This window comes from Aythya ferina (genome assembly GCF_964211825.1).
Source record: "Aythya ferina genome assembly, chromosome: 1".
Classification (NCBI taxonomy): Eukaryota; Metazoa; Chordata; class Aves; order Anseriformes; family Anatidae; genus Aythya; species Aythya ferina.
The window spans coordinates 133,544,433-133,565,829 of record NC_140296.1 but is presented as its reverse complement, the minus strand read 5'-3'; the positions used below and the strand labels follow the sequence as shown (position 1 = coordinate 133,565,829).

Genomic DNA, 21,397 nt, shown 5'->3' with positions numbered 1-21,397 from the left:
AGCCCCGCGGGAAAGGAGGAGAAGGAGGGAGGAGGGCGGGGAAGTTGCCGTGCGGGACAGCGGGGCGGGCTGACGCGGGACAGTCGCTGCTGGGCTCCGGAGAGAGCCAGGAGGCACCTGAGAGCCATCGGCAGGTGGCTGGGGAGCGGTTGGCCGGGGCCGGGGCGGGGAGAGGAGAGCGAGAGGGAGGGGACACGGGCGGGGAGAGGAGGGGACGGGGCAGCCGCGGAGCTGTGAGATGGCGACGGAGGTGGCGGCTCCTCAGCGCCGGCGCCTCGTCCTCCGCCTCGAGCACTGACGCACCCGCCCGGCTCGACCCACAGCCCCGGGGGGCTGCTGAGGAAAGCGGCCGTGCCCGGCAGCGACTTGGCGAGAGGTCAGCGGGCTGGGGTGGGCTTGGGGAGGGGAAGGGGCTGGGGGAACCGTGCCGAGCCGTGCCAGGTCGCCTTTGGGAAACTTCGCGTGCCTCCTGCCAGCCCGGCCGCGCGGCACCGGGACGGCTGCCTTGCTCGTCCAGGCTGCTGGGGTCGTGCCGTGTGTATGTGTTTGGGTTCTGAATCGATGGTTCGAATCGAAGCAGGGCTCGGGTATTAATCACGCCTGTCTTAGAAAGCTCGTTGGTGACTCGTTTCCATGACAACGAGACCCCTCCGAGCCTTCGGCGTTATCTCTTTGCCCGCTTTTTATTATTATTATTATTTTCCATTTCGTGAAATGTGTTCGTGCTAACGCCGTGTTTTGTCACCGAGGAGAAAAGCTAGCAAATAAAACCTGATCGATCCTGCATTCCTGGTGCAGCGGTCCGCTGCCACCCGGCTGCTTGCCTGCGTTCCTTAACGATGCGCGGATGGGACTTGTGTGGAGAGTTGGACGAGATTCCTCACCTTTTCCTTTACTGGTTTATCTCCTCTGGCCATAAAGCTGGGACCAAAATACAGTTTGAACTGTCTCTTACTCAAGCAAGCGCTCCTTAGCCATGTTAGTACTGCAAGTGTGATGCTTGTTATCTTTGCGTATCGTTTCTGAGCACAGAACCCTCTGGGAGGCTGGGTGTCGCCTTCTCTGTAGTTGTGGTAGAGCACAGGGCTGGGAGTCAGGAGTGACTTACTGTTTGTCACCTTCTTGTGGTGTGACCTTGATAAGCCTCATGACTTCTTTATATCCTACTGTGTCTCAAAAAGGAAATATTGCCCACTCATACCTGCGAAGTGTTCCTAGCTAATCAAGCAATTCTTCTGAGATGAAGTACTGTTAAATTTCAATGTGTTGTTTTCTGTTATGAGTAGTAAATATGTGTTTTATGTTCCTCTTCTGTAATGATTCAAGTGAAAATTTCCTTCTTTAGGTTCAGTCTTAATCAACCTAGCACAGTCCTGCTTGCTCTTTGGGTAATGTGTAGTGTTATCCATCTGAAATCGATAATTCTAATCCTATTTATGCTAACAACCAGTCACTACTGTCTCAGGTTAACTCCATCAGATTCAGGTAAAAATGTGACTCCTTGGCAGATTTAAATTTGTAGGAATGCCTACTATGACAAAGAGTATACATCTAGCACGGTTATACAATAGTAAAGAAAGAAAAGATTAAAATTGAATGACAGTCTTTATCACTTGCATTAGTATTGCAACCAGAGAAGGAATTAAAAGCTTTTTTGAGAGGGAGGCAGGGGGGGAGAGAGACAAAGAGAGAAAATGAGCAACACACTTTTAACTGTATGTCAAGTTAAACATCTGAAACAGTTATATTAATTTTCATAGTTTTCCAAGAAACGTTTTAATATGTAGTGTTCTGTACAGAAGCATTGGAAGGGAACGTGTAAGAAATGTTTTAGAATATGCAGTTCAAAACCCAAATACTGTCTAATTGATGTTCAGTTATAAACACTTGAGTAGAAAGTTATAGCAATAGGGGAACTTTTAATAAGAAGTGTACATTTTTATTCTTTGTTTAAAGCTCCTTTTAAGCGAACAAACTGTATCTATTTTAAATTAAGTATCTCTTTCCTACTCTGAGGAAGAGTCTATCCCAAGCTGAGCTGAGCAAAGTGCTAAAACATATATGCCTCATTCCAAATGCATTAGTGTTCTCTAATATCCGTAGACAAATTGTGCTTCAATCATTTATTTAAACATTCTAAGGAATCAAAGCCTGTGACCTTGCCTTTTGTATTCTGGTCTTTTTAGCAGCTCAGTAGTGAAACATCTGCCTGACAACATTTCTTGGGAATTGAGGACCTTCTGACCGTTAACAGCCCTAGTGAAGCAAATATATGACAACCCTACACAAAGAAAGAAAAAGAAATGATACTTTAATATCTCATCTCCTTTGAATGTCATTAAATTACGTTCTTATACTGAATTACTAAATTTGTAATACTTAGTGCTGCACAGTCAATATAGACAGACTGAAAGTGAAGTGGGCTTTATTCTGTGCTTTATGTCCTCTGCAAAGTTCAGTCTGTTATTACTTGTGGTAGTAAGGACAACAGATATTCCAATTCAGTTCTCAGACCCTAGTGGCCGGGGGAGGGGGGGGGAGGGTGGTCTTCATTTCATTTTTTTAATATTGATAGCAGGGCTCTCTTATGAAAGATATTTCATAAAAAGCCTGTATTTAGAGTTGTTTTTCAGAACACTATTTGCTTAGGTTTGTAAATAGATTTTTAAGTGTATGAGCTGCTACTGATAAAGATGTTATATTTGAGGGAGTGGAGAAAAAAGCAAACGTGAAGGCTAAATCCATAGGTACAGATGATATGGGTTTATGTTATATTTTACTCAGTAGTATACTAACATAACTTTGATATAATGTACACTTTTTTTCTAAAACAAAAATGCTTCTGGCAGTGTTTATATTCAAGAAGCTAGGTGTTGCTGAAGCCATGTATTGCTTAAACTTTGGTGGCATGTAGAAGTAGACTTAAGTGTTGTTTGTTTCTGTGGTGTTGGAAGTCCCTCAGGTGGTTTGGTGAATAATGTGCAAGACCAGTATTTAGTGGAGATGGCTGAGCTCCTTTCTCTGTAACAGATCTACTTTGTACAAGTTGCTTTACCTCTATATTTCATCATTCCCCCATTTGTCATCCTCCTATTTTCATTCAGTCTTGGTTTTTTTGAGTGTAGGATCTCCAGTGTAAAGTCTGTTGTGCCCAGAGAGATCTCTGCTGGAGCAGCAAAACGCTACTGCGGTACAATAACAAGAAATGATAGGCAGCATTTTTTTCTGTATCAGTCACTGTGGTCTTGGCATGATCTCTAGCCACTGTCTGAGAGGCAGTAAGATTGTTACAGATCAGTGTGAAGAGGTAATGGAGGAGTTGCTTCTAATGCTAGTACCTTAAAATTTCTTTTGCTAAATATATTTATAGAAGACTCTCAGAGAAAGAGTTCACATATCTATCCTTCAAGGGCTAGAAAATAAATTATATCTCATTCCCGCTTTTCCTGAACATGTATGTTTGCTGTCAGGGTGAATGTACTAATTTTCTGTATGTAAAAATAGAGTAATCATGAATTTAAAATGTGCATATTAGTGGGAAGGAGCTTGTCAGTGGCACACAAACCAGCACTAAAGAAATGAAGTGGAATCTTTTTTTTTTTTTTTTTTTTTTTAATACTTACTTGTTCTTTCTCCTTTTCTTGTGTTTGTAAGTAGGAGAAAGGCAGAGGAGTTTCCAAGTACCATTTTTGATCTTATAAAGCATACAGCTACATTTGACAGCAGTAAGTAATGACATTAGGAAGGTATGAGAACTGTTTCTGTATTGTTCTAGCTGGGAGCTTAATTATGCTCTTGATAAACTACTATAAAGATGTTTACACTTCAAAATATGATGTACTTGGTGGTAAGTCCAGCTATGTTTTTTTGTTTGTCTTACTTTTCAAAATCACCCTATAAATGGATAGTGGTGATTTCTGATAAACTAGGCTTTTAGATCGAGGTAAGGTTCTTTCCTAGGAAAGGTTACAGATGAAAACCGGACTTTTATTAAACTGCCCACTTTTCTGCTTTATATGGTAGATTTGCATTTTTTGCTTTATCTTACTTTGACAGCTAAATTTTGATATAGTATTTTTGCATATTATTGGAAGGTGAAATAAAGCTCTTGTGTTTGAGACATTTTATTCCTCTTAAAGATGAGATCTCTTACATGAGAAGATCTAGAAATCTCTTTTCGATCCTTTCATTTACTTGCCTTATTTTTAATCAACTCTGTACAATGATTTCAAAGTGACTTAGAATTTTAGGGCCCGAATTTGACACAACTCAAAGATTTATTTTTTTTAAAATGTACCTGGAGGGGGAAAAGCCCAGGTCTCTAAAATGCCTGATGTTGCGCACCTGCAAGTTGACATGCACAAATTCACTGGTGAGTTTGGAAATTTTGGACCTGGATCTGTTTCCTACTTACAAAATAGAGAGATGAAAGGAGACACCCGCTCAGATTTGTTACTTTCAAATCATCTTACTGCTCAAACTAATAGTGGAGTCAGTAGTTGTAGGGCCCAGCTAGTGATCAGTTTGTGCATCTCTGCAATACAGACTATAGGAAGTCTGAAGTGCAAAGCAAATCTTTCTTCTCACAAAGTCCTGCTGAACATGGTATGGCCTCCTGAATGTGTGGAGGCTTATAAGAACTTAAAAATTCGGGAAGAAATATGGCACTCTATGAAGACAGACATTTCAAAAGATTGATCTAGATAGTGGCAACTTGGGTAGAAACAATGGTGTTAATAGTCACCAGAAGCCCAGTAAAGGCAGAAGCTAAATCACAGAAGTTTGAATCAAATCTGAGAGGGAGCAGACCAGACTGCTTTACTGCTTCAGAAATATCGAACAAAAGGATTCCTTTCAAAGGCTCTGAAACAAAAACAAAGAGCTATTTGCTGGCCTCTGTGGGTTCCCCAGTATGAAGTCTTCTGTGCCTTACTTAGCTTCAATTATAAAGAGTGTGATTCTGAGTTCATCCTCTGGTGACTGGAAATGTCTGTGGTGTAATTTTAATTCAGAGGGACTGACTTCTCTAGAGAGAGAGGCAAAAGACAAGAAAGAGACAAACTGTTTATCCTTGCCATATCCTGTCTTTGCTTTGCCATCCAGGTAATATCCAACAGACTTCAGAAGCCTCTGCTATCTTGAAAATCTAATGGCAGCATAGTGCTACCTTTGGAGCAGTTAATTTTTTCTTCCAGTGCTTTAACTCTGATTTTTTTTCTTTTTCTCGGTTATGGTGGAGAAAAATATAGGCAAATTTCTCTATTAGCAGTTCCTGTGATAGAGGATTTCTGCTTTTATTGGTACTCTAGGTGCATATAACACTCCTCACCAAAATAGAAGCAAGGAAGATGGACTCCACACACCCCCACGAAACTGATACACAGCAAGCAAAATAGAGAGCATTCCCTATTTTACAGTTCAATATCCCTTGCCTATATATAAAGCCTACAGAGAGGAGCCGTTAAGTACTTACATGAGTTCAGATGGCATCTAAACCTTTTGATGCTGATGCTACATCTAAACTGCCTTATCTTCACCTGACTAGTATTACACTTTTATGGTAAGACTGATTTGCCTTGGCTTTTTCACTAGCAAGAGATACAGCCTGGCAGACCCACCAAGTGGTGTGCTCAGAGTGTAAGCTAAGGTACTGTTCTGTGATGTTCTCTTGGGATAAGACAGGGAGGGACTTAGCCTCTGTGCGCGCAGCAGCCCCAGCAAGAATCTGCACGCTTCTCCCTTTGCGGCTCTTGATTTGTGGACTGACCTTTTCACACTAGTGAAGCTTAGCAGGCCCACACAATTTTGTCACTTAATGCTGGGGTGTCTGATGTTGCAGACAGGGAATCTGTTCCTGCTCTATTTGGAGAATGGCAAAATTCTTGCTGATTGCCACAGGAACAAATTGTGTTCCTAAACATACTTCAGTAGCTAGAAAGAAACTTCCTAAAAAAGAACTGGACTATAACACTACACCAAAGAATTGGGCATTGTTTTATGCCTCAAACCTCTCAACAGTAACATGCTTGCAGACAAAGGACTGCAAACAACAAACCTCAGGACATTCCTGGAAGGACTGTGGAGGATTGCCAGTTCTGCCTGCTCTGAGAAGCAATTGAGGCTTGATCATGTCACTGATTAAAATCTTACTTATTCTAATTGGCACTGTTCAGTCCCTTAGAATTCCAGTCCTGCTACGGTCTGGAAGTAGTGAAGTGTGACTTAGTAACTATTACACAAAGGATTCACTGCCTCAAGCAGAAAAGGCAGAGGGATTTCAGTTCACCTGGAGAAACAAAAGGCCCTTTCCCACACTGATGAGGGTACATTTGGAAGTTATCATGGAAAACTAAAGATTGCGTCCTGTTGCTGGGAATTGTGATAGTTTAGAAAGACTGATTCCTAACTAGAACAATTTGATTTTTCTATATATCCTGGGTATTATTTTTAGCTTAGCACTTTTTTCCCCCGCTTTGGTCTTAACCCTTTGTGATTACCGTGTAGATGTTCCAGTGGTTCCCTTAACAGAGGAACTTTTTCAATTACAGGCATTTTCTCTAAAAGGAGTTCAAGTGAAGTACCTAGAGCCTGTTGGAAGTAGGCTGTTCCAGGAATGTATTTTGTAGATCTCTGCAGCTCTGTGCTTGCTTTCCAAAATCCCTATATTTCGCTATTTTTGCCCATAGAGAGCCACTGTTACATAGCTGTCGAGGTGCAAGGAGGGGGCGGGGAGGTAGTCACTTGAGCCATATACGTTGTGCATTTGTCATCTGTGTAGCATTCCCAAATATGAGAGTGCCAGGGCTGATTTTCCACATAATTTTCAGCCTGTGGTAATCAGAACACCACTTCCTTTGATAACCATGCTTCACCTGGTAATTTCTCATCTTGTACTGTATTGCTTTTTGTGGTGAGAGTTTGGGAGATTGCATCCCTTTTTCTCTCTTTTTTTTTTCTCCTGTGGAATCCTAAAAGCATCCACCATCAACATGCTCCTCTGCCCAACAATTCTTGAACATGAAAAGAAAAGAAAAGAAAAGAAAAAAAAAAAAAAAAAAAAAAAAAAAAAAAAAAAAAAAAAAAAAAAGAAAAGAAACTCTGTCTTGGAAAGTGTGTGGCTGACATTTTTTCCCATTATGTCACTTCCCAGGTAGGTCATCTTGCCGTTCAAAAACACAGGAAAAATTCTACAGTGGTAAACTCTTCCAGGGAAATTCTGTTCTCTTCAGATGCTTTATTGTAAATAGCAAATATGAATCTTCAAAAAACATTAAAATCCAAAATACTGGCATTTTCTTACACAGTTGAGATTATTTTTTTTTGTTCCTGTCTTGTCTTTTCAGTATAACCATGGCATATAATGTGGACAGAAAGCTTCCAAAGTTGACCAAATGAGAAGTTACTCACATGAAATATCCCCAAATGCAGAAATTCAGTACAAAGCTGTGTGGTTTACTCTAAAGCCATAGAAGACAACATAAAACTAAAGGCAGAAGTATTGTCAGTGGAAGCAATGAAGCTTCATGAAGAACTTAAGCTATTCAAAATGATGAAAAAGTCAAGCATGTGTGAATGGAAGCAGAACAATGACATCTTTACAGGACAGTTTTCATTGCTGTTTTGTGAAAAATGTTAAGACTCGTTTTTCTAAATGCAATGTGTTCAGTTGCACCTGAAATAAATTCCCTTTATACAGATGGAGGTATAGAAGTTTTGACATGCCTATGTGGCTTTTTGCTCACTGACAGATTGGGCTAGAATTGAAAAGTCATGAGAGGAATTAGTTCATGGCTGTTCTCAATATTGTAAACGTGTTTGTGAAGTAAGTTCAGTATAATCATGCTTGTTATCTTTTTTGATTGTGTACAGTTTAAGAGTAATTCATTGCAATCGTGTTGTAAAGTATGGTGACGCAGCAGCATTTCCCTGATCAACATACTACTGAATTTTCATATTTAGAAATACTATTGGCAGGGATTTAGGAAGCTGGATTCTAGCCAGAGAACAAACAATCACTGAATCCAACTATGCAAGGAGATTCTATACACGCAAGTCAGAGACTGTTAATTATCGCTTTTAATTGCAGGCTCTCATCTCTGTTTGGGTAAATCTGTGAATTCCCATATGAAGCAACTCAGTAGCCATGTAAGCAGTGCAGGGGCATTTGCCAGTGCAATGGTTACTGGGTCACATCCTGTCCTGTCACCCTTCCAGGACTCATGGCAAATGGAAAGGTTCCTTTGGGCTTGGTGCTATTCTGCTTCTAATCTGTGATTTGTGACAGATTTCAAGTTGTTCTATCAATAGAAAAGTGGCAAAGTGTACAAATTGCTGTATGGTCAGCATCTTTAAAGAAGAAACCAAATGAAGTTCAGGAAGAAACCATATGAAGTTTAACAAGAGCAAGTGCAGAGTCCTGCACTTGGGAAGGAACAACCAGACGTATCAATACAGGCTGGGGGACGACCTGCTGGAGAGGAGCTCTGAGGAGAAGGACCTGGGGGTCCTGGTGGACGACAGGTTGACCATGAGCCAGCAGTGTGCCCTGGTGGCCAAGAAGGCCAATGGAATCCTGGTGTGCATTAAAAGGAGCGTGGCCAGCAGGTCAAGGGAGGTGATCCTCCCCCTCTACTCTGCCTTGGTCAGGCCTCACCTGGAGTACTGTGTCCAATTCTGGGCTCCCTAGTACAAAAAGACGGGGATCTCCTGGAAAGAGTCCAGCAGAGAGCCACAAAGCTGATATGGGGCCTGGAGTGTCTCCCCTACGAGGAAAGGCTGAGAGACCTGGGTCTGTTCATCCTTGAGAAAAGTCTGAGACTGGATCTTATTAATGTTTACAAATATCTTAAGTGTGGGAGACAGAGGGATTTGGCCAACCTATTTTCAGTGGTTTGTGGGGATAAGACAAGGGGCAATGGCCACAAAGTGGAACACAGGAAGTTCTGCACCAACATGCAAAAGAACTTCTTCATGGTGAGGGTGACGGAACACTGGAACAGGCTGCTCCAGGAGGTCGTGGAGTCTCCTTTTCTGGAGATACTCAAGACCCGTCTGAACACCTACCTGGGCAACCAGCTCTAGGGAAACTGCTTTGGCAGGGGGTAGGACCTGATGATCTCTTGAGGTCCCTTCCAACCCCTACAATTCTGTGATTCTGTGATCTTTGCTGCACAAATCAGGTTCAGTCACTCTTCACTATTTCTCATTCCTGTTCCCTTCTTTTTTTGCTCTGAGTGGACTTTACCATTTGTCTCTTGACTCTAGAGGTGTATACTTTATGTTAGAAACCAGCCCACATCATGCGTTGCTAGTATTTACTTTTTAGGAGCTTCACAAATAGAAATGTATTTAAAAATTAGAAGCCCATCTTGCAATGAAGAAACAATTCACCTTTTTTCAGGGTAGAAGAGCACACATGAAGGGGCTCAAACTTTTATTTAATTTGAAGTAACTGTTTCAAGACTTGTATTATAATTTTATAAGTCCATATTTGAATGGCAGCAGGGTCAAGCCCCATATCTGTGAGGGATGCAATTGTGAATGCAAAGCAAACCCTCGTGAGTCCCCTATGCAGGAATCAGGATGCACTCCTGGCCAGTAATCTAAATATAACAATGTAAAATTTATGAGGAAGGGAACTGACAGTAATAATGCTTCTTTGCCTTTCTACTCTTTATCACTACACTCCCACGCTTTTGGGTCATTGTTGGCAGAGAGCTGTGCAGTTTATTAATTGTCTTTGTTAGAGAGTCTCTATCTTCTGTCTTCTTTCTCAGTGACACACTCATAGCAGGGAAAGTTCTATCCATCATTAGTCACTTTAAGCCCTAAGGCTGTAGTTCAAAGCCTCCTTCCTTTTTTTTTCCTAGAATCTGTTACACATAAGAGAAATTAATATATATCCACATGGACACATATAGGCATACATGCATAGCTTTCATTAAAATGAATTTTCATAACGTATGTTCATTTTGTAATTTTCTAATTGCTCTAATCTCTCAGTGATAATATGAGGGGTACAACAAGGTTACTGCTTATGGCAAATTTTGATCCAGACTTTGTTACCCTTATAATAACTATTTATCAACTCTACCTACCCTCTCCCTACATCTTCTGACATTGGACTTCAGTGGAAGATTGGCAGTGTCATGAATGTGAATCCAAATGATTGAGATTGGTAGGAACAAAACGTATCACTTTACCTATCGAACACAGGTAACAGCTTCCTAAACCTCCTGCAGTGATGGAATTGAAATACAGAGTACACATATTCACAAGAGTTTAGTTTTAACATTTAACAGATTATTTTTCTCTTTCATTCTTCTCTGAAGTATGAAATTTAATCCAGTAGTCTTGAATCACTGATATTTATAGTCCGCCCTGAAAACATCAAGCAAGAACTACAAAAATACAGGCATGCTTTTCAGATGTGTTCTGTATTGCACCTGTCTCACATCTTAATGAACTCTTGGTGGTAGGTGCTTCTTAAGGAGAGATAAGAGGAGCAATATTCTCAGTGAAGTCGGCACCTTTCTTAAGCAGGCTGTGTTTATATCAGTGTCTCTTTTTTGATAATTAGGCATTAAAAGCAAGAGTTGTTTTTGCAACTTTATGCATAATATATTTATCTACAACAAACAATTAAAAGCAGTGTATAACATTTAAATAATGTAAATAAAACTGTTGTGCTGTCACTTCTCACAATCAAAGCTGAGCTTTCTCTTCCTTTTCTGTTCCTTCTGCCTTCTAAGTTATCTCACCTATCCCTCTTTAGGTGGGTTTAGGCAGCCACATGGTGGAGAGTAATAGGAATCTTGCCATTTGTTTTAATGTCCAAAGTCAGTCATGACTGTTTTGCAGCAAACTGATGGCATGGGCTGGGCAAATGAAAGTTACGGTGTCCAGCAGCTGCCTACAAGCTTCCAAAATTCACTCAACTTCTTCCTCTTTGTATCTATCCCAGGTAATTGTATTAGGAACAGTGGCAGTGGTTTTGGTTTTATGCAACACTGGTTAGAACAAGGAAAATCTTTCCCTGTTTTGTGAGCCAAATTTCTATTTCCTTTGCTTTTCCTTTCTGTCTGGTATGAAGTAAATGTTCTGGGTGTTTTAGTTTCAAGCACCAAAACTAAACAAATGTTTATCCCATATCACCATGAATGTCTTCTCTAATTTTTTCCAACTTAGCTGCCAAAACAAAAAACAAAAAACAAAACAAAAAAACAAAAACAAAAACAAAAACAAAAACAAAAAAAAAAACACAGTCGGTTGCATAGCCTTATATTGGAGAATTTATATGTGACGCAGAATGCCTTCCTCCCCCCCCGCCCCCCCCGCCCCCCCCCCAAAAAAAAAAAAAAAAAAAAAAAAAAAAAGTGTTTTCTTGTGAATTGAGATCCTGAGCACATGATACAATCAGACGGGTTCCAGAGTTGTCATTACAGCCAAGTCCTCTTTTCCTGAAGAGAAGTCCTGTCTTCTTGCACAAGAGCATTTTCCATGACTGAGAAGCCAGAGAGATTCAGAGTTTGTGAAGGCTTTCAGAAACCATGAATTGGGGGAGAGGTGAAGGGAGGGTGGAAAGAGCTAATTTTAAGACAGTAGATTACCCATATCCTTTTCTTGAAAGCAAATGTAAGATGTGGTCCATAAGGAACTTTGTAATTTGAATCTTATAACCATGTTGGCTATGCTTGCACGAACTTTTTTATCCAATTACAAAAAAGTGCTGTTAGTATGAACTGTAAAAACATTTTTGATAGATACTAATTGGGTTCTATGGTGGCATTATCTCACGTGTAGTTTATATATCCAATCTGAATGCAATCCATAAGTATGAAGGTTTTTTTCCTTTTGAGGGGTAGTGGGCCTGGAATAGGATGTCACCTAAATTAATTTGCTAGTTATTAGTAACAAAGCAGACCCAATAAAGGAAGCCATCTGTTGCACAGCTCATTACTGCTAACAAATGTAGTGATAAAATAAATGCAGAGCCTGGATTTTGAAGGACTTATTGGTGATGGATCTAACAGAAATTCATTGGGATGCCAGAAACTCAGGCTGTCCTCCACCTCTGAAAGGAATCCAGACTTTGCAGCAAGACTGTCAGTGCATTAAAAGACATCAGTAAATAAGCAGCTAAGCAATGCTGAAGTTTGTTCTATCACAAGAGTGAAGGATCTCTGAAACTGTAATGGTATGAATAATTAGCTGTGGATCTTTCCCATTAGAAGGCTGAAATAAAGTCTGAAGAATATGCTTCTTTAAGCTAGAAGTGAAGTCTCACTGTCATTAAATAAATAATGAAATAGAAAGTAGAACCCCCAAAACACACAGCTGATCAGTAAGATATATACATACATACATATATATATATATATATAAGGTTTAGATTGGGAACAACAAAAGACCACGGAAAGATTCTTATTCCTGTCTCCTTATGATAACAAAAGGGATCAGCTGCTTTCTTAGAAGCAAGTTAAGGACTGAACAAGTCCTTTTTTTTTTTTTTTTTTTTTTCCTGCAGAGTCTAACAACTAAGCAATGTACAAGTTGATCACTTCACAGGAGTCTTCTGAAGTTTTTGCCTGCTGTGTACCCTGTGTAGGGTATAGGGCAATTTTAAGTCGATTATCTAGATAGTAGTTGCCTATACACACAGTAATAACTGCATCAGTGTAGGGGCTTGTCCTTTAACAGGAATCTACTTTCTAGATGTAAAAGTCTGTTTGAAAAGTTCTCTTGCATGCTCTGACCCTGGGTTACAACTTCGTTGATACCAAGAGGTTACCAATTGGTATCAAGGGGTTTCAGAAAACCAGCATTTTGGGGACCATTAAGGTGACTTTGAACTCTTAATCCATTCTTTTAGAGTTATTATTATTATTATTTTTTAGGCATTTTGTAAGGATGGCAAACAGGGTGAGGGGGACTGTACTTTTATGTATTTATATATATTTTTTTTTTGGATAGGGTAGATGACACAGAAAATAAATGTAAGAATAGACATTTTGGGTCAGATTAAACATCCATCTAGCCTGTTGTCATAGCTCCGATGCTGGCTGGAGTAGATATCATATGGTGTAAAGCAGACATTTCCACAAATAGATATGCTCTCCCAGCTTCTGGCCATCTGCATCACAGGTACCTTTTGCATCAGAGATCATAGCTTAGAGTTTAATAGCTATTGGTGGATGCTTTACCGATGACATTTGTTTAATAGTTTTTAGAATATAAGCTGTTGTCATCTACAAAATCCAGTTAAGCTGTATTTTGTGTGGGGGAAAAAAAGCAAACACATCTTTTTGTTTATTTTAGAACTGCTTTCTGACAATGCTATTTAGCTTACAGTTCTTGTATTATGAGAAGCAGTGGATGACTACTGCCTGTTCAGCTTGCCCATGGCAGTTGTAGGTTTTACGGACTTTTATGAGTTCCCTTCACAGCTGAATCTTCCTAGTCCATTTAATTACATGCGTACAGAAAGTCTTTTACACCTTTTACTGTCCTCATTCTCTCCTGTTCCCCTTCCAGCTCTACATACGTAGATGAGCTCCAAATTTATACTATGACATAATGAGCTTCTCTTTTTTTCATTTCCCACCAGCTTCTAAAATTCTGTCTGCTGACTGCTACTGAGAACAGAATCACCATTTGTGTAGAATTATTTGACTTGCATAAGATTATTTATTTCTGATTTCATATTTCCCTTCTAAGATTCAGTAGCTATGCTGGAGGCCACCACTGTGTAAAGCTAGTGGTGGGAGGAGGTTTCAACCCTGCATTGCTTTGCATTTACTGACATGAAATTCATTTGCTATTTTATCCCTCAGTGACTTGGTATCTTGAATGGTGGACTCTATGTGAATGATTTCCGGGTGAAGGCAGAGAAGTGTTCTGCCAAGCCATGCATACTTTGAAGAGGCAATCAGCTCAGTATAAGGGAGTGTATGTCTAAGGGCTTGATACCATTTCATGGAGTTGGAACTCCTAAGTTCTATAAAATAAATCTGGTCAAGAAATTCTCATACTAAGCCTACGTATTTGGTGCCCTTCTGCAACAGTCTTTGGAGGAGTTAATGGGCAAGACTTGACAGCCAAATGAGGTTGTGAAGGAGGAGTGACAACAGGATTGTGGAAAGCCTGCCTTACTAGTTTTGGGATCAAGGGCAACAGCTGGAGAACATGCAATTGCAAGAGATAGGTATGTGGTTGAGAGGGAGAAGAAAAAAGACCTGGAGTCACAAAGAAAGGGACTAAGGGTGGTCTCTACCAGAAATCTATTATATCAGAAAAACAGCATATCAACAGTCAGATGCTTGATTGGTTAGCAGCAGAAATATTCAAGCGGTCTTTGTGCTGTGGTCATGGTGGTGTGGGTTTTTTTTCTCTCTGATCTAGCAACAGAAAACATTCTCTCGTGGGGGTACCAACAAGGCATAAAGGTTCTGTTTTTCTAAGAGCTTTAAGAAGAAGGCAGCTTGGACTGCCTAAGGCATAGGAAATACTTGAAATCATTTGTCTCCCCAGATCTCTCTCCTCTTTATTTTTTTATGTATTTGATTGGTTCTTCTGTATCAGAATTCTTTTGCTTGTAGTAGCCTGAGTTCTTTGCAAATTGTATGTGGCTGTCCACCATGTGTTTAGATTTGCTTCATTTGACAAATCCTCATTTATTTTCAAATGGTCAAGCCTTCATCTTCCTGTGGTCTTTCTTGGTTTCCTGTTGTATATTGGAGTTACAGCCTGGTGTCAGTGCAGTATTCCTTACTTACCTGTTAGGATGTTCTATAGTTGGTCCCATCTGCTGGATTGAATTAAAAATACTTAGAAGACAATCGACTACTTTCAGAAATGAGGTTTTCTAAACCCGTCATACACTTGTTGGTTCTTGGTGCTAGTAGGTAGGATGTGATTCATTAAACTGGATGTATTCATGCACAATGGAATTCTCTCCATCCGCTATATGTTCCATATATTCCAAATAGAGATGTTCATATTGATTTGCATGCTGAAAGTGCTTTCTTCTTCAATAATTGAATATAGATCTAGATCTGCAGAACATTTTATAAAGACAGGTGAGATGCATCCCAGCAGTTTGAACATCTACCAAGGGATTTCTGCTTAGGAATCCCTAACTTACCTTTCTTCTACTAGAGGCATCAAATATACAGTAGAACAGATTTCTTGTCCTAGAGTCATTTTTTTGTTGCATATGTGTTTTTTGTTTTTATTTTTGTTTTCCTTCTCAGAATACTATTATGTACTTGATTTTAGAATTGAAGCATGGAGCACAGCAGTTCTTCCCACAAGAGCACCAGAAATAACTGGATCTAGAGACGGAGAGCAAGAGCAATGGTCACAGGTAGTCAGTCCATCATGATGAGACAGTAGATGGTCCCTACTTTAGATAATGGAAGCTTATCCAGAGGACTTACTCCCAGTATCCATTTCTTCTTAATATCTAATACTGGATAAATACTCAGTCCATCTTTTGGAAGAAGTTGATCTTGGACAAGCAAAGCAAGCTGAGACAACAGGGCTCTAGTGTGTAGAAAATCCAAGACTTCACAGGTATGTGCAGCATTGTGTAGTCAGTTAATTAATAAGTAAATAAGTATTTTGTTTATTCCTTTTAAGTGTCTTACATTCTGTGTCTTGCTCTATTTGGTTGGTCATAGTTGTTAACAGTATTCTTTGCAGATGGGAGATTGGGGAAATGAGAGATGAGTCAGTGAAAATCACACAGGTGCCGGTTGCATGGTACTGATTAAAAAGATGTGTGCCAAAATGAAGCACATGTTAGCAGAGTCACTTGGATCTGAAGTATTGGATAACAAAACTCTGAAAGTGTTTCCAGTGCTATAGGAATGGTTCTGCTTAGATAGTCTGTAAAGTGACAACTTAAAACATGGCTAAATGTTGAATTATATTATGGTGATGACTATGGAAATACAAAATACTATTGTTGATATTTTAAGTCTTCCAGATGCATTCATTTTTACAAGAATTGGAACAGGCTTTGAATTTTCATCCTGCACAACTGGTCCTGGTTTCAAAGTGTATTTAGGGCAGAAAATTATTTGATCCATTACAGTGTTCAAAAAGTTTCCCTGTACCTCATAGTTCATTTATCAATAGTGAATAAGTGCTAACACTTTTAACTATACATTTTCCTAAACATCTTAAAGAAATATGCTTTTATCACCTGAAGATAGATACTTGTTCAGTTGGAAACTAGCCTATGTTTTGTGTAAACTTGGTTTATATGTGCAGCATCATTTTCATTATGCATCATATTGCTAAGAGGCTTCCTTCTTCAATAATAAAAGGTCCATCTTCTCACTACTCATTTTTATTGATAACCTATCTCATATTATTGTTTTGTTTTCTGTTATGTAGTGCACTATATTTTGACATAATTATTAGGTGATACTATTGAAAGATAGTAAAAAGGTTTTTGGAGTAAATTTTAAAATATTTTCAGTGGGTTTGAAAACTTGACTTGTCATATCTAGCAGCTTGTGACAATGTACCATGATTTCAGCTTAGTTCATGCAGATTCCAAGTGATCAAGCTGGTAAGTGGACACATCTTCATAAACTCAGCAAAATTAAAAGTTTTTATTACACCAAATATGTAATATGCATTACAGTAATGTAATTCATTGCTTTGCTGGTCAGTCAAGGTTCAGGACTACCCAGTATTCTGACTGCCTCCTGTTTTCTGAGCCTCTCTGGTGCTCTTCTCAGACTTCAGAAAAAGTCTGGGTAACACAAGTTACTCTAGTGGAACATAACAAATCTTACGAGAATCTGCCGAAAAACAAGGCCCCATTGTATCAAATCATACAGGGTAGTATGTCTCCTACTTTGCAAATTACATGGAACAGCTGCAGTAGAGTGGGCACCTGTATGGCCTTTTTGGTACAGGTGTAGCACCGCTCAACGGGGGAGTAGGAGTTCCTAGCATTATGGCTTGCTCCTAGCCATAATCATTTAAGAAAATTAGGTAACTGATTTTGAATCACTTTAGTACAAACAACTAAGGATAAATGTTAAAGCAGAAAAGCCTGAAATGTAATTTCCATTGTGCTGTGAAGTACATGTAACATTAAACTTCCAGTGGCAAGGTTTTTTTTGTAATTTAATTAAAATTTTATAATATAATAATATATTAATAATTATATAATATATTATATAATATATTATATTATAATATATTATTATATTATTATGTAATTTAATTATAATTTTATATATTTTTTTTAATTTTATAAATATATTTTTTTGTAATTTAATTAAAAACAATAATGTTGCCAAGTCTTTGCAACCGATTTCTGCCCGTGTGTTGCTTGCATTGAGTGTTCTGACTTTCTCCAACACAGAATCCTTCTCTGTGACCAAAAGGTCTAGTGTAACAATAACTTTGCAAAATCCAGTGGGTGAAAATTGATCTACTACATGCAAATGGGGGCTTGCTTGCTAAGTCAGTATGAATATATACAGATTTTAAAAACCCAGAAATACTTCAGAAATACTTTGGTGGGAAAAAAAATAAAAACAAAACAAAACATTAATATCCAAGAGCATTCCCTGTCACTTAAGATGAATTCTTGAAAATACATTGTCCCAAAATGGTAGAGGAATCTTTCAAAAGGGGAATGAGGGGAAATCACTTTAACATAATGCACTCGTTCTTCAGATGCAAAATCTTCTAGCATTTGAATAGAAGTTACACTGTTTTTAGTTAATAGAAGAAACATTTTTTATCTTTAAAATAGCTGATTTTTGAAAGGTGACACGTCAAAGAGGTCCATGTCCATTGAGAAAAGTAGGATCTTTGATTTTTTTTTCAAATCTAGCTCTCACTTAGCAAACCCTGAATAAATCAGACTGAAATGGTACTTGTATACTGCAGTATTGTGGCAGAATTGTATTTACATAGGGGAAAGAAGGTGTGCTTACACTGACCTGTCAATACTGCTGTAATTATCATGTATTTCTGTAGTACTTGATTGTCAAGCTTGAGACCTAAGTTATCAATTGGTCATGGAGTGCTGAAGCAACCGGATAGATTTTTAGCCTGTGTGTAGCTGAAAAGGTAAAAAAGAGAGTACCACTTGAGGCTGTTAAGCAGTCTGTAGTCAGCACCTAAATATTTGGAAATAATCTTGATGCACACTTTCAGATTGAATCAGGTTTGCAACAGTGGAGAAAATATTAATGTATTTGCACCAGTACACATTTTGTATGGCAACACTGCTGATTTTCCTGGTGAAAAACAGCTTTCCTTATTTATCCAATTGCCTTTTTCCAGTAAGAAAGTTCTGAAGCATTGACTATTCACTTTTTTACTTATATTTTAGGTAGGTTTAGGTTGCATTAATTTCCTTTTAGCGTTGAGTCAATGGAAGAATAAACATGTTTATTTTCATATGAATGAACAACATGAATTATGGATTTGCATAACAGAACGATTTGAATTATACATAATATGCGAAGAGTTTTTGTTTTCAAGAATAAATTTTATTGAAAGCCAAAAAGCCTGCAGTCTGGCTTTTTGTGGTAAGAATGTGTGACATCAGTAAGTTGTATGATATAAATACTTAAGGTTCATTATTTGTATTTTTTCTTTAGAGTACAGCAAACCATTCCAGAATGTTTTTCATGCTCCAACTACAGAGGCAAATTAAAATAGCATGGATGGTGGATAGAAAGTAGCAGGCTATTTTGGTGCCCTGGTGTAGTGTTGACAGGTTGATACATCCATTTTGGTGGATATGCTTTTGTTGTAATGCCCACTATGAAACTTACTGTAATAAAACCAAGTGGCTTTTAGACTTCTCACATTGCATTTTATTTCTTAAATACAAAGACATGCACATACATTTTCCTTTGTCTACCTCTTTGCAAGAAACTTCCTCCCATGCTGAAAGACCAGCCTATGTAACCAGAAGATGTGCTGTAGGAGGCATACAGATCTCATCTGGCTCCCCATTCTGTTTTTATCTCTTCTTTTTGGAAATGCTGGTTTCTTGTGAGCTAATAGCTTAATTGTGCAATAAGAGGCCTGACTCTGGAGAAAACATAGATAACTGGGATGCTATTCTCTTGTATTGAGACAAAGATGGAAGTTTTCATTTATGTTCCTGGTGGTACTGATGTTTGTGATCTGTGAGTAGTTTCAGATACCCACTAACATGCTGGTATGCTGTGTAAGGCCGAATTTAGTTGGCTGTTGCCTTCGTCCACCTGTTAGACAAATAACAGAACCCAAACACCTCAGGTTAACTGGCAACACCTTTGGTCCCTTATTGGCTTTGAAATCTTGCATACGTACTTCTATGGCAGAGCTGCCTTTTTAATTGCAATACCAGCTTTCAAAAAAAAAAAAAAAAAGTCTGTTGGGGTAGTCATACCGTTCAACTACCAAAATTTTAAATGTATGACTTTAATTGCAAATGCTTTGTTAGCCATTCACATGTCTATTTTTCTGAACCAATGGTGTTATACGGCTGCAATTGAGACAGCACTTTATTATTAGCTTGTTTCAGGTTTGTTGAGCTGATATCCCCACAGGTCTCCTCTCTTAAGTGCATCAGTTTGTTTTGTGTTGCAGACATTTAGCAGTTGGTCAGAGATCTTTAGAAATCTGTGTATTGCCATCACATAAGCTGCTGTTTTGATTCTTCTCATAGCTTGTTGGGTTATAAACACTAACAGTCATATTTGTCTTCATTCCTATACAGTTTTCCTTTCTGCTTACTTAATAAACAATGCTCTCTGGATTTCTTTATGACTTGCTTCATCTAATTGAAGATCACAGATATTTTTCTAGTAGATAAACAGATCCATTTACACTTTGATATATATATCAGCGATTCTTAGATGTGTGCTTTTTGCAACTTTTACCTTTATAAATTATCAAGTGACTGCCCTACAAAGAAGCAAACTGTGATGTTTAAATTCTAATTGCTGCCTCTTGACTTCCCTGAAAAAATTACTACTTCTTCAGGTGAACTTTGGTCTCATCTCTGTGCACAGTTGGATATAGTTTTCATTTGAAGAGTTCCTTTGTGACAAGGTTTATGACATTAGAATGCAGTTCCAGTGCAGATGCTTAACTTGGTTATGTGAACCTTTCTACGAAGGATTAAGTAGAGCTTGGTCTTGGTGCAATATCAAGCTGCAAGCCTGATTAACTGGGAAATGTTTTCCAAAATGTTATTCTCTTAAGGCAAATTCTTCCTTAATCAGTGCTATACTACAAGATGAGTTTTCTTTTTAGACTGAGAGAGATTTGTGATTCGTATAAGTTGGAATGGGCTTCCCAATTATTTTTAATTACCTTATGAGGAAGATAACGAATTGCATGACTGGCTTTGGAAATTCATCTGTTTAAAATCACCTTCAGAAGCTGCTATTCCTAGAGATTAGAAGCAAGGTGAAATTGCATTTAAACCATGCTAGTTTGGTATTTTCAGTATACAACTGGTATAAAGATAGGGGTGGGTTTTGGGATGGGAATACAGATCAAAAGTATCCAGAGAGAACAAATAGCTCCTAGCTAGGAATATATTAAGTTAAGAACAAGGCCTCCTTTTAACTGACTTTTTGATATTCCCTGGGTGGTATTTCTAATTGATAGGGTTTCTGAACTGCTTATGATGCAACTTCTTGAAGAAAACAATTTTTAACCTATGTTAACATCAATCTAAATAAAAACATTTCAAAATCATTTCCTACTTCTTCAAATTAATTGATGTTTCAATACACTTTCATTTTCTAAGCATGTATTTGTAATAAGCATTATGATGCAAGTTTTATTAAAACAGTCCTAGTTTCATAATCAAGGACTCTTGAATTTCTCCCATATTCCTCACATGACATGTGACACTAAACTTGCTCCAGAAAGAATATGGAAAAGATTGAAACCGTTTATTGGGAAGTGGGATTCAAAAGGACATACAAAATTAGAGATGACATAACAAATAGAATGTTAAACCAGTCAAACAGCATTTACTATTTATTTACAACTAATCAATAGAAGTCATTGAGCTAAAAGGTATCTGTGCCAACAAGAGCTCCAGAGAAGAGTAGGCACTTAACAGACGCAATGAGATAACTGTAATGATTCACTGTTCTAGTAACTAAAGAATTTTCAGGGTTTTTTTTGTTTGCTTGTTTTGTTTTTTAGTTCCAGACATTCCAGAGCCCCTAATCATAGGGATATAGAAGTTTACCTCTAAGATAAACTTTTGATCATGTCCATTTTCAAATATCTAGCAGTCTGTTCTGGAAATGGAAAAATGAATTTGACCTGTGACTGGTATGACAGACAAGTTTTTAATAGGAATTTAACTGTAGCCTCTTTCTAACCTACAGGAATACTACCA

General features: G+C 38.5%; 1 protein-coding gene across 7 annotated transcripts in view; it reads left to right on the top strand.

The window, feature by feature from the left end:
* The first annotated feature begins 240 nt into the window (after positions 1–240).
* SHISAL1 (shisa like 1) overlaps positions 241–21,397 on the top strand; it is a 106,268-nt gene continuing 85,111 nt past the window's right edge. For 6 of the 7 annotated variants that reach the window (XR_014688341.1, XM_084505822.1, XM_084505823.1 and 3 more), the window contains exon 1: positions 241–376. The gene's annotated coding sequence lies outside the window, so the exon portion shown is untranslated. Of the gene's footprint in view, positions 377–15,276; positions 15,574–21,397 lie in introns of all 7 variants that reach the window. The other variant, XM_084505821.1, reaches the window with a different exon arrangement.